The sequence below is a fragment of the Acanthochromis polyacanthus genome, chromosome 6 (genome assembly GCF_021347895.1).
Source record: "Acanthochromis polyacanthus isolate Apoly-LR-REF ecotype Palm Island chromosome 6, KAUST_Apoly_ChrSc, whole genome shotgun sequence".
Lineage (NCBI taxonomy): Eukaryota > Metazoa > Chordata > Actinopteri > Pomacentridae > Acanthochromis > Acanthochromis polyacanthus.
The window spans coordinates 2,575,279-2,589,263 of record NC_067118.1 but is presented as its reverse complement, the minus strand read 5'-3'; the positions used below and the strand labels follow the sequence as shown (position 1 = coordinate 2,589,263).

The 13,985-nt window shown below is 36.1% G+C and overlaps 1 protein-coding gene across 1 annotated transcript in view; it reads right to left on the bottom strand.

Annotated features, from left to right (window-relative positions):
* LOC110950444 (neural cell adhesion molecule L1.1-like) overlaps positions 1 to 13,985 on the bottom strand; it is a 139,646-nt gene that overhangs the window by 74,681 nt on the left and 50,980 nt on the right. Inside the window, 1 exon segment of the mRNA XM_051949515.1 lies at positions 5,713 to 5,821. The gene's annotated coding sequence lies outside the window, so the exon portion shown is untranslated.

Here is a 13,985-nt window from a genome sequence, read left to right as displayed (position 1 = left end):
GTTTGGACTGTTGGCTGAACCACTTCAGACCAGAATGAATTGATTAAACCACTAAATTAAAAACAGTGAATCTATTGTCCCATCTTCAGCATTTTTATTCAGTGTGGTGCTTTTTAAACGGAAATGTTATTTTTTTTTAAGCAAATGTTGAATGAGACATGCAGAGGAGTTATTTTTATGAAATATTGTCAGTTTAAGGTTTGATTTGGTTCATTTCTGGGACAAAATAGTTGAGTAACTTTGTGCTGATCATCATGACTTTCATTTTTTTCACAGAAAAAAGCTGCATTTTTCATGTTCTCTGACACTTTTCAGTCCCTACAGGATCCTGGCGACTGTTTTCTGAATGTTGCGCTGCTAAAATGAGTCTGTATGGAAACAAAGGCTGCAGAAAATGTTTCCACGACAATAAAAATGAGCAGCTAGGAGGCAGAACATCCAGATCCAGGGATAAAATATTCATATCGGAAGAAGTTTTCCTCCAAAACTTCTGCTAATGATCTGGTGTATGTCTGAAATCAGTTCTGGACGTTTCATCTGAAATCCAGCAGATGGTTTCAGCGCTGAACTTCTGCCAAGTCTGCAGGTAGGAACGAGGAAAAAAATCTCCTACGCCTGCCGAGACTTCATCCTCCTCTCTTCCTCCTTCATCGGGTTCCAGAGTCTCGTTTTATTTCCTCCTCCTGCTCTCAGGTTTTGGTCGAATTAAGGAAGGCGACGGAGGCGACAACAAAGACCAACGAGTTAAAAAATGAGGAATTTATGAGCAAAAAGATACGAATTATTCTGATTTAATGGAAGAAATTCACTTATTAAAGAGGTTTAGTCAGCAGGAGATTCATCAGAAACCATTCAGCTTAAGTTGGTTATTCAGAACAAAGCAATCAGGCAGGACTGTCATTTCTGAGTCATTTAGGACAGAATTTAAACACATTTTAGGCTTTTTTCATCAAAATTTGGACCAATTTTGAATAATTTTTTGAAAATTTAGAGTTTTTAAGGATAAGTCTGAAGACACAGAGCATTGTTTTAGTTTATTTCTGAGTCATTTTCATCACTTTTGAGTTTCTTAGGGTAAGTTTTAAAGTCATTTTATGTAATTTATTGGGTATCTGGACATATTTCAATCTTGTGACATTTCAACTCTCTCTGGTGTTAAAACTCATTTGGACCAATTCTAGCAGTATTTCTAGTCGTAATTCCAGTAAGTATCAGTCAATTCTTTGTGTTGTTCTGGATTATATTCAATGTTTTGACCACGTTGAGTTATTTTAAAAGATATTTGGGACACATTTAACCTGGTTTCTACTGTTTTACGCTCATTTTGGACCATTTTAAGGTCGTTTTTTATGTTATTCTGAACCAATCGCGGCGTGGCTCAGTGGGTAGAGGGCCGTCTTGTAACTGGAGGGTTCCCAGTTCGATCTTCGGACCCGTGTGCTCATGTTGAGGTGTCTCTGAGCAAGACACCGAACCCCTAATTGCTCCTGGTGGGCGTGGTAGCTCCCTCTATCAGTGTGTGAATGTGACGTATCATGTAAAGCTTTGGGTACCTTACAGGTAAGTAAAGCGCTATATATTTACCAATGTTGAGTCATTTGTGCTACAGTTCATTCCTTATGGACAAAGTTTAAGTTATTTAAGACATTTCATCATTTTCATTTGGTTTTAGACAGTTATGAACAAACTTTCAACAAATCTCAGTAATTCTGCACATTTTCAGGCATTTGGACGAGTTTAAAGACAGTTTGGGCAATTTTAAATCAAATTTTCAACCAATTGTCCTTTTGACAATTTTGAGTAATCTGTTGCTTTGAAGTACAAGTTGGGAAATCTTTGTGTTATTCTGTTTTAATTGCATTTTATGTCTCTTCGGTTCATTTAAACCTTTTTTTCTTATTCTGGATCAGTTTTGAGTCATTTGGGACTAAATTCAACTAGTTTGGACTGTTTTTATTCCATTTAAAACTATTAGTATCAGAAAGTAGAACAGTTTCGGGTCTGATAAATGACGTCATGTTGTCCTTTTTTTAAAAAGTTTTTGACCTCAGTTGGTAAATTATTTTTTCTTGGCATAAATCAATAAATGACGATAGAAAACAAATAAAGACAGTTTACCGTTCTGATCTCAGATGAACTGAGCTGTTTAATCACAAACAGAACTTTGGGGCTGAAAATGAAGTCAGTAAACTCCAGAAACCTCAGTAACGTTAGAAATTCATCCGTTAAACTCATTTATCTCTGATTTACAGCAAACCTCAGTATCTGTTGGTTCCAGCTTTCTTAACCCTTTGGTTGTTTCTTTGTCTTACATGAAGTAAAGTCAGTATGTTTGGGTTTAACACTGAAAGAACGCAGCAAAAACTCTTTAGATTATTTTAACTCCTGTGTAGAAATTTAGCTTTTCTGAGTTTTCTTTGTTGGAGCAACATTGAAATAAGTGACTGAATTTAACACGTACATTTGTTTTCCTGGTTTCTGCTAAAATAAATTAAAGATCAATAATCATCAACATTGACCAAGATGAATAAAGAATTTTTTGACAATTTGAATCATTGAGGATCAGTTTGGTCATTTTTTACACGTTTAAACTAATTTTAGGCTAATTATTCATCAAAGTCACTGACAACTTTAAGAACTCTTTTAATCTTGTCATTTTGGATGATTTATGTCATTTTAAAGTCACTTTGGGGCAGTTTATCCTATTCTGGATGGATTTTGGGTCATTTTGGATGATTTCTGACATTTCTGACAGGTTGAAATCATTTGTAGAATTTGTTCTATTTCGACAGATTTTCAGTATTTGGTTCATCTATGGATCATTTTGGACCCAATTTCAGTCATTTTGGATTCGTCTTTACTGCTATTTGGACAAACGGGAATAAATTTCAGCATGATGAGTCCATTTTCTGTTATTCTGTGAAGACGTCTCAGTTAGATTTATTGATCAGGAGGAGTTTATCGTCAGTGAAAGCCCAGAAGCTGCTCTGAGCCAGCCCTGAATCTCACCGAGGATTCGTAAACTTCACGTAAGTTTAGTTTCGTTCGTGCGCACCAAACACGATTTCGTTCATGTTTTTCGTGCCGCTCACCACGAAATGCGCACCAATGTATTTTAACGGCGCGGACTTTCGTGCCATCCAGAACGTAATTTCAAAAGAATGTAGTATATCTATATTTTACATGTAAAAACCAATGAGCGATATCCAACGCCTATCATTTTGCATGACTATCAGTCCCTAACACATAACGCCTAACCATAAACCCTAACCATAACCCTAACCTATAAGCTGGTGGTACACCTTACCAATTGATAGGAATTCCAAGAATGTCTGGCGGCGGCGGCACGCAAACGCGCTCACACAAGCAAGTATACGCACGATGGACAAGCTTAGATCGTCATTGAATCCTGCCGGTATAAACCACTTTCACTTCGATGCATTACCAACAGCGAATAAACCATTTCGTGGTGAGCGGCCACGAAAAACATTGACGAAATCGTGTTGGTGCGCACGAACACGAAGCTAAAACTGTACGCTGACAGTTCACGAATCCCCGTGAGACCGGTTGTCTGAGCTCACATGAAGCAAACAGAAAAGCCACCAACAGCAGGCTGTAGAAGAAGATGTGAGCTCTTCCTGGCAGAGTTCAACGTTTACGGAAACAGCTGTGAATAATTCAGGAGTATTATTCTACAGAGCAGCGTTTACATTCAATATTCATTTAAAAGTGGCTGCTGACAAACGTTTCCTTCATAAAAAACAAAACGATCAGAGAGAGTCTGAGGTCATTTTAGGTGATTCTGACCATGTTGGACACAGATTTGGGTTATTTAGACAAAGTTCAGTCATACTGGATCAGTTCAAGAGATTTTGTACAAACTGCAGATGAGTTTGGAGAGTTTATAACTTATGATGGACAAATGAGCTCTTTTTTTTGTCATTTTGACTGATTTCAAGGCAAATTTGAAGAAATTTCAAGACATTCTGGACATATTGTGAGCAATTGGAAGATTTTACCTCATTTATGACATTTTAAGTCATTTTTAGGGCAAGTTTAAGTTTATTTGGCCATTTTTGATTATCTACTCTCTCTAAACATTTAAGTGATCAAAATGTCTGTACGCCAACATTTCCTGTCTTTCAATCATTTAGGAGTCATTGAGTCATTTTGGAACAAGAATCAGAACTAAACACACCACGTATAATATTCAACACTATGATACTGTACTGTGCAAATTGTTGTTTTAATCCATGTGGTTATTTTTGGTCTTTTGACAATAAAAAGCAAAGGTTTGACAGTTTTGGCTCATTGGCATTATTCTAAGATATTTGGAGTCTTTTGGGCCAATTCAGGAGTTTGGACTCATTTTAGAATGAATTCAGGTCCTTTTGGTCATTTTAATCCTCTATGTATTAGCTTTAATCCAAAAGAATTGAGTCTGTCTGAGAGTTTAAACATGAACCGCGGTCAATAATAACTTATGACATATAGAGCAGCGGTTTCATTCAATATTAATAATACAGGAAGACATTTCTCATCCCATTCTGCACACATCTTCAGTCATTCTGGGAGAACTTCAAGTATTTTTAGACGTTTTGAACTCATTTGACAGTTTTATTTATTCTAGACAAATATTGAGACATTTCAGACAATTTTAGCTAAGATTTAAACATTATGGAGACATTTTGGGCATTTTTTGACTCATTTAGGCAAATTTGAGTCATTCCAAGACATTCTGAGCAGTTTTACTTCATTTCTGACAGTTTTGACTCATTTTCAGACCAGCTGAAGGAATTCTGGTCATTTCTATCTTTGAGATTTATTTTATACCATTTTAGCTGACTGTGCAGTTTATTCTGACATATGTTGGTGATTTGAACCGTTTTTAATTTATTTTGGACAAATTGCAAGTCATTCTAGGTGGTTTTAAATTAATCTTGGACAAGGTTGAAGGTTATTTTGGTTCAATTCTGACATATTCTGAGTCTTTCTAGACATTTGAAGCATTCAACAACATTTGGGCTGTTTTCAACTCGTCCAGTCATTTTGGACCATTTTGACTATTTTTAGACAAGTTTTTGTATTTGTTCCATTTGTAGTTTATTCTGAGTCTTGTCTGGACATTTTGGACAGATTTTAACTCATATAGAGACTCAAGTCATTTTGGATCATGAAACAGAAACTAACAACAAACCAGCTGTCGATAATTCAACACTATAAACTGTACAGTGCAAAATCTGTTGTTTTTAAAGCCATTGTGGTCATTTGTGGTCTTTTGGACAAATTACAACCAAACTTTGACAGTTTTTGGCTCCTGGAACTTAATGTTTTATTCTGGAAACATTTTGAAGTGTTTTGGGTAATTTTGAAGAGTTTGACTTATTTTTTAGTTGAATTTCCGGTGATTTGGTCCATTTCTGTCCTCCAGATTGTCTGCTTTAGCTGTGCTGTTAATCCACATGGAGGAGCAGAAGAACTGAACGGTTGCTGTCAGCAGTCTGACAGTTCACGCATGAATAATCCACCTCTGTAACATCATCATTATTATTCTTGTTGTTATTTCAGAGGATCCTGTCCTGTAGCGGTGGTACACCAGCTGAAGGAGCCTCCCTCCCTCACACCTCAGCCATCACCTCCAGACTTCCTGTTCTTATGTAACAGACGTTTGTCCTCCTCCATGCTGAGGCAGACCGTCAGTGTCCTCCTTACCTGTGCAGGTGTCTTCTGTCCTCCGCTGTCCTCCTGTCTCCTCCTTGTCTTGTCTTTTGTTCCTGAGCTCTCCTCCGTCCAGCGGCTCGTGTCCTGCTCTGCTCTGATGCTGCAGTGGAACAGAAAACACACCCTTCTGATTCAGCCTCCTCCAGCCCTCCCTGCTGCTCTCTGATTGGCTGAGAGGCAGCGATGACATCAGCCTCTTTCATTACTACCTCTCTCTCTCTCTTGCCCCCCTCCTCTCCCTGTATTCCCCAGATACCTCCTGCCCCTCCCTGCTTATTTACCTCCCTGCTGCCCCCTCACATCCTCTATTTTTACCTCCATGCTGCCCTGGTGTTGTTTCATCAGAGGACAGGAGGAAAAATAAAGAAATCTGGAACGTTTAAATTATTTAGACCTTAATCAGCCTTTCAGGATTATGATTAAAATAAAATAAATAAAATAAAATAAAATAAAGAAATCTGGACAGTTTTAACTAATTCAACCTTAATTAACCTCACAGGTTTATTATTATAATAAAATAAACAAAATAAAATAAAGAAATCTGGGGCGTTTTAACTAATTAGACTTAATTAACCTCACAGGTTTATTATTATAATAAAATAAAGGAATCTGGACAGTTTTAGCTAATCAGACAGAATAAACCTCACAGGTTTATGATTAAAATAAAATAAAATAAAATAAAATAAAGAAATCTGGAGCGTTTTGACTAATTCAACCTTAATTAACCTCACAGGTTATTATTATAACTAAACAAAATAAATAAAGAAATCTGGAACGTTTTAATGATTTAGACCTTAATTAACCTCACAGGATTATTATTATAACTAAACAAAATAAAACAAAGAAATCTGGACAGTTTTAAGTAATGAGACCTTAATTAACCTCACAGTTATTATTATTTTATGATACTTTTCTGTTAAAAATAGCAGATTTGGGTTTTTATTTTAGATAATTTGTTCTTCATTTTATTTAAAAAAAATGCTTCTTTATCTACACAATGAATTAAAATACATAAAATACATAAAATAAACAATAAATAATAATAAATAAAATATGTGGACGATAATAGCTAATTAACCTCAGTGTTATTGTTTTATGTTTTTCTATCAAAAACATCAGATTTGAGTTTTTATTGAAGATTATTTCTACTTTATCAACAAAACAAACCAGTAAAAAAATTACAAAAGGCTCTTTTTCAGTTGTTAAAAATGATGCTTCTTTGTTCATGCAATAAATAATTAGGAAAAATAATAAAAAAATAAAAAAATAAATTATATATGCAAAATAAATCTGTTCAAATTAACTAATTAATTGAAAATTAAAAAATAAACAAGACAAAAATAATTAAATAAATCTGGACCATTTTTTTCTTTTAATAAAAGAATAATTTGTTCTACAATTTCACAGATTTTATTGTGTTTTTTCTTCACATGTTAAAATACAGATTTTTTTGTATTATGAAAGCTTTGACAACAACAAAAATCCCTACATTTTTAATCTATTTTACCGTTTTGATTTTATAGAGTGCATTAAATATGATCCTTTAATGTGTTTATTGGCTAAATGACAGCAGGAACATTAACGCACAAACTTCCTGTTTAAATGAATAAAAGATGAGCTGCTGGTTCCACAGTCTGCAGGTGGAGGAGCTTACTAGACCTGTTTATTATTGTTATTATTATTATTATTATTATTATTATTATTACTATTACTATTATTACTATTATTATTATTATTATTATTATTCCATAGGTACATGATTGTTGTTTATCTGCATTGGAAAGCAAAAACAAAGAACTGTTTCTTCAAAAACATGACTTTTTAAGGTCAAAACAATAATTCACCTGATCTAAAGGTGGAGCTTCTGAGTGTTTTATGCTCTAATATGATGATGCCTCCACCGTGCTTCATCATGATGCTGCCTCCACCATGCTTCACATCATGATGCTGCCTCCATGCTTCACATCATGATGCTGCCTCCACCGTGCTTCATATCATGATGCTGCCACCACCATGCTTCACATCATGATGCTGCCACCACCGTGCTTCATATCATGATGCTGCCACCCATGCTTCACATCATGATGCTGCCTCCACCGTGCTTCATCATGATGCTGCCACCACCATGCTTCACATCATGATGCTGCCACCACCATGCTTCACATCATGATGCTGCCACCACCGTGCTTCATATCATGATGCTGCCACCTCCATGCTTCACATCATGATGCTGCCTCCACCGTGCTTCATCATGATGCTGCCACCACCGTGCTTCACATCATGATGCTGCCACCTCCATGCTTCACATCATGATGCTGCCACCACCGTGCTTCATCATGATGCTGCCACCACCGTGCTTCACATCATGATGCTGCCACCTCCATGCTTCACATCATGATGCTGCCACCACCGTGCTTCATATCATGATGTTACCTCCACCATGCTTCACGTCATGATGCCGCGCCACCGTCTTCATCATGATGCTGTCACCACCGTGCTTCACATCATGATGCTGCCACTCCATGCTTCACATCATGATGCTGCCACCACCGTGCTTCATATCATGATGTTACCTCCACCATGCTTCACGTCATGATGCCGCCGCCACCGTCTTCATCATGATGCTGTCACCACCGTGCTTCACATCATGATGCTGCCACCACCATGCTTCACATCATGATGCTGCCACCACCATGCTTCACATCATGATGCTGCCACCTCCATGCTTCACATCATGATGCTGCCCACCACCGTGCTTCATCATGATGCTGCCACCATCCATGCTTCACATCATGATACTGCCACCACCGTGCTTCATATGATGTTACCTCCACCATGCTTCACGTCATGATGCCGCCGCCACCGTCCTTCATCATGATGCTGTCACCACCGTGCTTCATCTTCTGATGCTGCCACCACTGTTTCACTGTGGGGATGGTGTTGGGTCATGAGATGTGTTGGGTCTACACCAGTGTTTTACTTGATGGTCAAAAAGTTAAATTTTCATCTCATCTGACCAGAGCACCTTAGGAGTCTCCCATGTGCCTCTTTACAAACTCGAAATGGGCTTTCTTTTAGCTGACAGTAATGTCTTTCTTCTGGCCACTCCTCCATAAAGTCCTGCTCCTACTGTGGTCCTCAGGACAGATTCTCCAGCTTCTCCTCCAGGGTTACGTTGGTCTTTGTGCTGCCTCTGATTAATGCTCTCCTTATTCGGTCTGTGAGTTCTGGTGGGCAGAACTCTCTCTTGGTTTGCTGTGGTGCCATGTTCTTTCCATTCGACTATGATGCATCTGATGGTGCTCCTGGGGATCATCAAAGATGTGGACATTTCTTTACAATTCAGCCCTGACTTGTTTGGAGTTCTTCAGTCTTCATGGTGGTGTTTGGTTAGTGGTGTCTCCTGCTCAGGTGTTGCTGCTTCTGGGGTTGTCAGAAAAGGTGTGTCTATGTACTGACAGATCATGGACAGATGGACTTTATTTCACTAGTTATGTGACTTCTGAAGGTAATTATCTGCTCCAGAGTTTTTAGGGGCTTCATGACTAAGGGGGTGGATACATATGCTCATGCTGATTTTCATATACATTTCTCATTTCATTTTAAAACTTAGACTGTTTGTGCAGACCCATCAAATAAAGTTCAGATTTAAAATAAGTAAACTGGAGGTTGTAACGTAACAAAATGAGGGTGAATCTTTTTCAAGGTACTGCATGAAAAAATGTCAACAAATCAGACTTCCTTAAAAAGTAACCAGACTGCCTTCAAGTTCATTCAGTAAGAGGTGTAGTTTAACTTTTAATGTTTACAGACTATTACAAATAAATGAAGAGGAAGGTTTAATTAAACACTTTTAGTTTAGAAAGATCAGTGTTGGTTTTATGTCGTCTCACTGACAATTTAGGTTTTAAGAGCTATAATGTCTCCTTATAACTAAAACCAATAAAAACTGGTTCAGGAAGCTTAAATTCTGAAGTTTGAGACTATTTTGTCAGTTTACTTTTAACACCTCAGTTATTTCATCTAAATTTGAGGAAAAACCGAGTTTTTCATTTTTAGCAGGAGACTTCTAAACTGTTTAAAGTTGAATTTATTCATTTTTACCTTTTAGAAGATCTACTGTGATGAATCTCAGCTTTAAAGAACCACTTTGTTCTCAGCTGTGTGATGATTTGTTTTAGTTCAGTTTGAATCCAAACCTTCCTGTCAAACAAAACGGGATGAAAACTAAACATGACGACAGAACAAACAGACCAAAGGTTTTTCTTTTCACCGCTGGTTTCTGAGCAACAATCCTGAAGTTTAAAGACCTTTCAGTGGGAACAAAGCCAGGACTGGTGTCACCACAACGATCCGATGAAATGTGACCCAGTAACAGCTGGATGTCAGTAAATGAGACGGAAAACCAGCACAAACATACGAGAAACCACCACAATGAGACAGAAAAGATACAAAAAACCACAAGCAGAAAAGATCTAAATGAAGAATCAGCAGTCACTACTAAAGACACAAAACAATACAAATGATGCAAATTCTCTGCAAAATGAGAATAAAGAAACACAAGAAGCAAAAATCCCCACAATGATACAAAAAAACCACTCAAAAAGATGCAAAACTCACCACAATAAGTGAAATCACCAAAAAAAAATGTAGAATCACTGCAGAGTCAAAAATCACCACAAGACACAACTACCACAAAGTCAAATCATTACAAAAAGATTCACCCCAAAAAGATGCAAAAATCACCACAAAACAGCCAAAAGAGGCGCCACAAAAAAGCAAAAACACAAATAAGTCAAAATCACCACAATGAGTCAAAATAAACCCACAAAAAGATGCAAAAATCACCAAAAAAACAGGTTGTAGAGTCACTGAAAGATTCAAAACCAACAAACGGAAACAATTAGGTTTATTTTTTGTTTTTAGTTTAAACTTTGTTTGCTACAAAGACTGAAAATCACCATAAATAGATGTGAAACCACCACAAAGAGCCTAAAAAGCTGCAAAATCACCACAAAAACATTAAAATTATCACAAAATCACCACAAAAACATTAAAAATGATCCCAAAAGATGCTAAAGCAACACAAAAACATTCAAAATAATCACAAAAAGCTTCAAAAGTCACTACAAAAAGATGCAGAAATCACAAAAAGATGTAAAATCAACACAAAAAGATGGTAAACCTCCGCAAAACATAAAAAATCATCAAAGATGTAAAATCTCCACAAAAGCTTAAGAATTATGACAAAATGATGCTAAATTATCACGAAAACCTTAAAAAGGACCATTAAAAGTGGAAGATCTCCACAGAAACATGAGAAAATTAACACAAAATCATAACAGAAACATTAAAAATAATCACAAAAAGATGCAAAATCACCACAAACCAACAACAAAAACAATTCTTAGAGGTTTTACTTGGCTTTTATTTTAAAGTTTTAACCAGAAAGAGTCAATAATCTCCATAATGAAATGTGAAATCATCACAAAAACCCTTAGAAAGAATACAAAAAGAGACAAAACCACCCCAAAACAAACAAAAATCATTTATTAGAGCTTTAATTCTGCCTTAAAGTTAACGGGCTGTAAAAAGTGACACCAAAAAAACAAGCAAAATGCCAACAAATGATCAAAAATCACCATAAAAAGCCTCAAAAGAACCAAAATCAGCACCAAAAACCAACAAATCAGCAGTTTGAGGGTGAATTGAGCTGATAAACTTTAGTTTTCCTCTGAATCTGCTTCACTGAGGATTAAACAAACATTTTCACCCACCAGTCAGCTTTCCTGCCCAGCTTCTCGTCTCGGTCGGTCAGATCTTCTCCATGTGGTGTTTAGTTTTCTCTGCCAGCAGAGCAGCAGCCAGACTCTGAGCAAAGACAGACCGCAGGACGAGAACGAGGACAGATGGACGAGCGTCGCAGGATTTTCTCTGGCAGCAGCTTCTATTATTCCTCCTGTTGGTGAGAGAAAACACAAAGCAGCAGTCAGACGGTAAACTCTGATCTGCACATTCACAGCACAAATCACACACAGAAGAGTGGAAAAGCCCCAGAAAACACTGTAAGTGATGCAAAATCACCACAAAGAGACATAAAATCATTACAAAAACAACAGAACCAAAAACAGGAAGTAGAATCAATACAAAGAGTCAAATGCAGTAGAAAAGATGTAATATTAGCACAAAAAACACACACAAAATGATCAAAAACCTGTGGAATCATTACAGGGAGTAAAAATAAACACAAAAAATGCAAAAATCACCGTAAATGATGCAAAGTCACTACAGAGACAAAATCAGAAGAAAAAAAAACAAAATCACTACACAAACATTAAAAAAATCATCCAAAAAAAGCACAAAAAATCACCACAAAGAGTCAAATTAACAACAAAAAGATGCAAAACCATGATAAATGATGCAAAACTACAACAAAAGACACAAAACCACCATAAAGACATAAAATCAACACAAAAGTCTAAGTCAGCCCCAAAACGACAAAACTACCCTAAAGAGTCAAAATAACCACAAAAAGTGGTGCTAAATGATGATAAATGATGCAAAACCACTACAGAAGACAAAATCAATATAGATGTTTCAATATCACCAAAAAAAAGGTGACTCAAATGACTCAACTAAAAAAATAACAAAAAGTTGTGAAGTCCTTACAAAGCCATGCAGCAAAACCAAAAACAGGAAGTAGATCCAATACAAAGAGTTAAAATCACTAGAAATAAAGATTCATTACCACAAAAAAAACATGCAAAATGGTCTCAAAAACATTCAAAATAACCACATTAAGGCACAAAATAAAGACAAAACCCAAAACCACCCACAACATGCTAAAATCACTACAAAAGACACAAACCAACATAAAAAGACTCAATGTCTCCCCAAAAAGACACAAAATCACCACAAAGAGTCAAAGAAAAAAGATACAAAATCACGATAAATGATTCAGGATCGCTGACAAGATCAGCACAAAAAAAAACCAACACAAAATTGCCCCAATAATGTCACCAGTGAGTCAAAATAACCACCACTAGATGAGAAACTCCTGCAAATGATGAACGAGAACCCAAACAAAGCACCTCTAAGTAAAAACAAAACAACATAAAACCCAAAATGCGTGAAATCACATAAAAAAAAAACAAATTTGTACAAAATCACTACAAAGAGCCAAAATAACCATAAAAAAGATGCAAAATTACAACAAAAAGTTATAAAATCAATACAAAAAACACAAAATCATTACAACATAACCAAAACAGGAAGTAGAACCAATACAAAGTAAAAATCATTATAAAAGACACATTCATCACAAAAAGATGCAAAAATCACCGTAAATGATGCAAAGTCACTACAGAGACAAAATCAGAACAAAAAAAAAAACAAAATCACTACACAAACATTAAAAAAAAGCATCCTAAAACCAAAAAGTCACCACAAAGAGTCAAATTAACAACAAAAAGATGCAAAACCATGATAAATGATGCAAAACTACAACAAAAGACACAAAACCACCATAAAGACACAAAACTCTCAAAGTCAGCCCCAAAACTACAAAACTACTCTAAAGAGTCAAAATAACCACAAAAAATGGTGCTAAATGATGATAAATGATGCAAAACCACTACAGAAGACAAAATCAACACAAAAGGAGACAAAATCAATAAAGGTGTTTCAATATCACCAAAAAAAGGTGACTCAAATGAATCAACTAAAAAAAAAAGTTCAAAATAACCATAAAAAGATGCAAGATCCCTTCAGATGCACGTCGAAGAGTCAAATAACCACAAAAACCTGCATGGAATCACCAGAACAAGATATAAAATCATTACAAAAGATGGAAAATAATCCAAAAAGATGCAACACAAACATGTCAAATCACCTCAAGTCAAGATAACCATGAAAAGATGCAAAATTACACAAAAAGTTGTGAAGTCCTTACAAAGCCATGCAGCAAAACCAAAAACAGGAAGTAGAACCAATACAAAGAGTCAAAATCACTAGAAATAAAGATTCATTACCACAAAAAAAAACATGCAAAATGGTCTCAAAAACATTCAAAATAACCACATTAAGGCACAAAATAAAGACAAAAAACCCAAAACCACCCACAACAAACATGCAAAAATCACTACAAAAAGACTCGAAATGTCCCCAAAAAGACACAAAATCACCACAAAGAGTCAAAGAACCAAAAGATACAAAATCACGATAAATGATTCAAGATCACGACAAAGACAAGATCAGCACAAAAA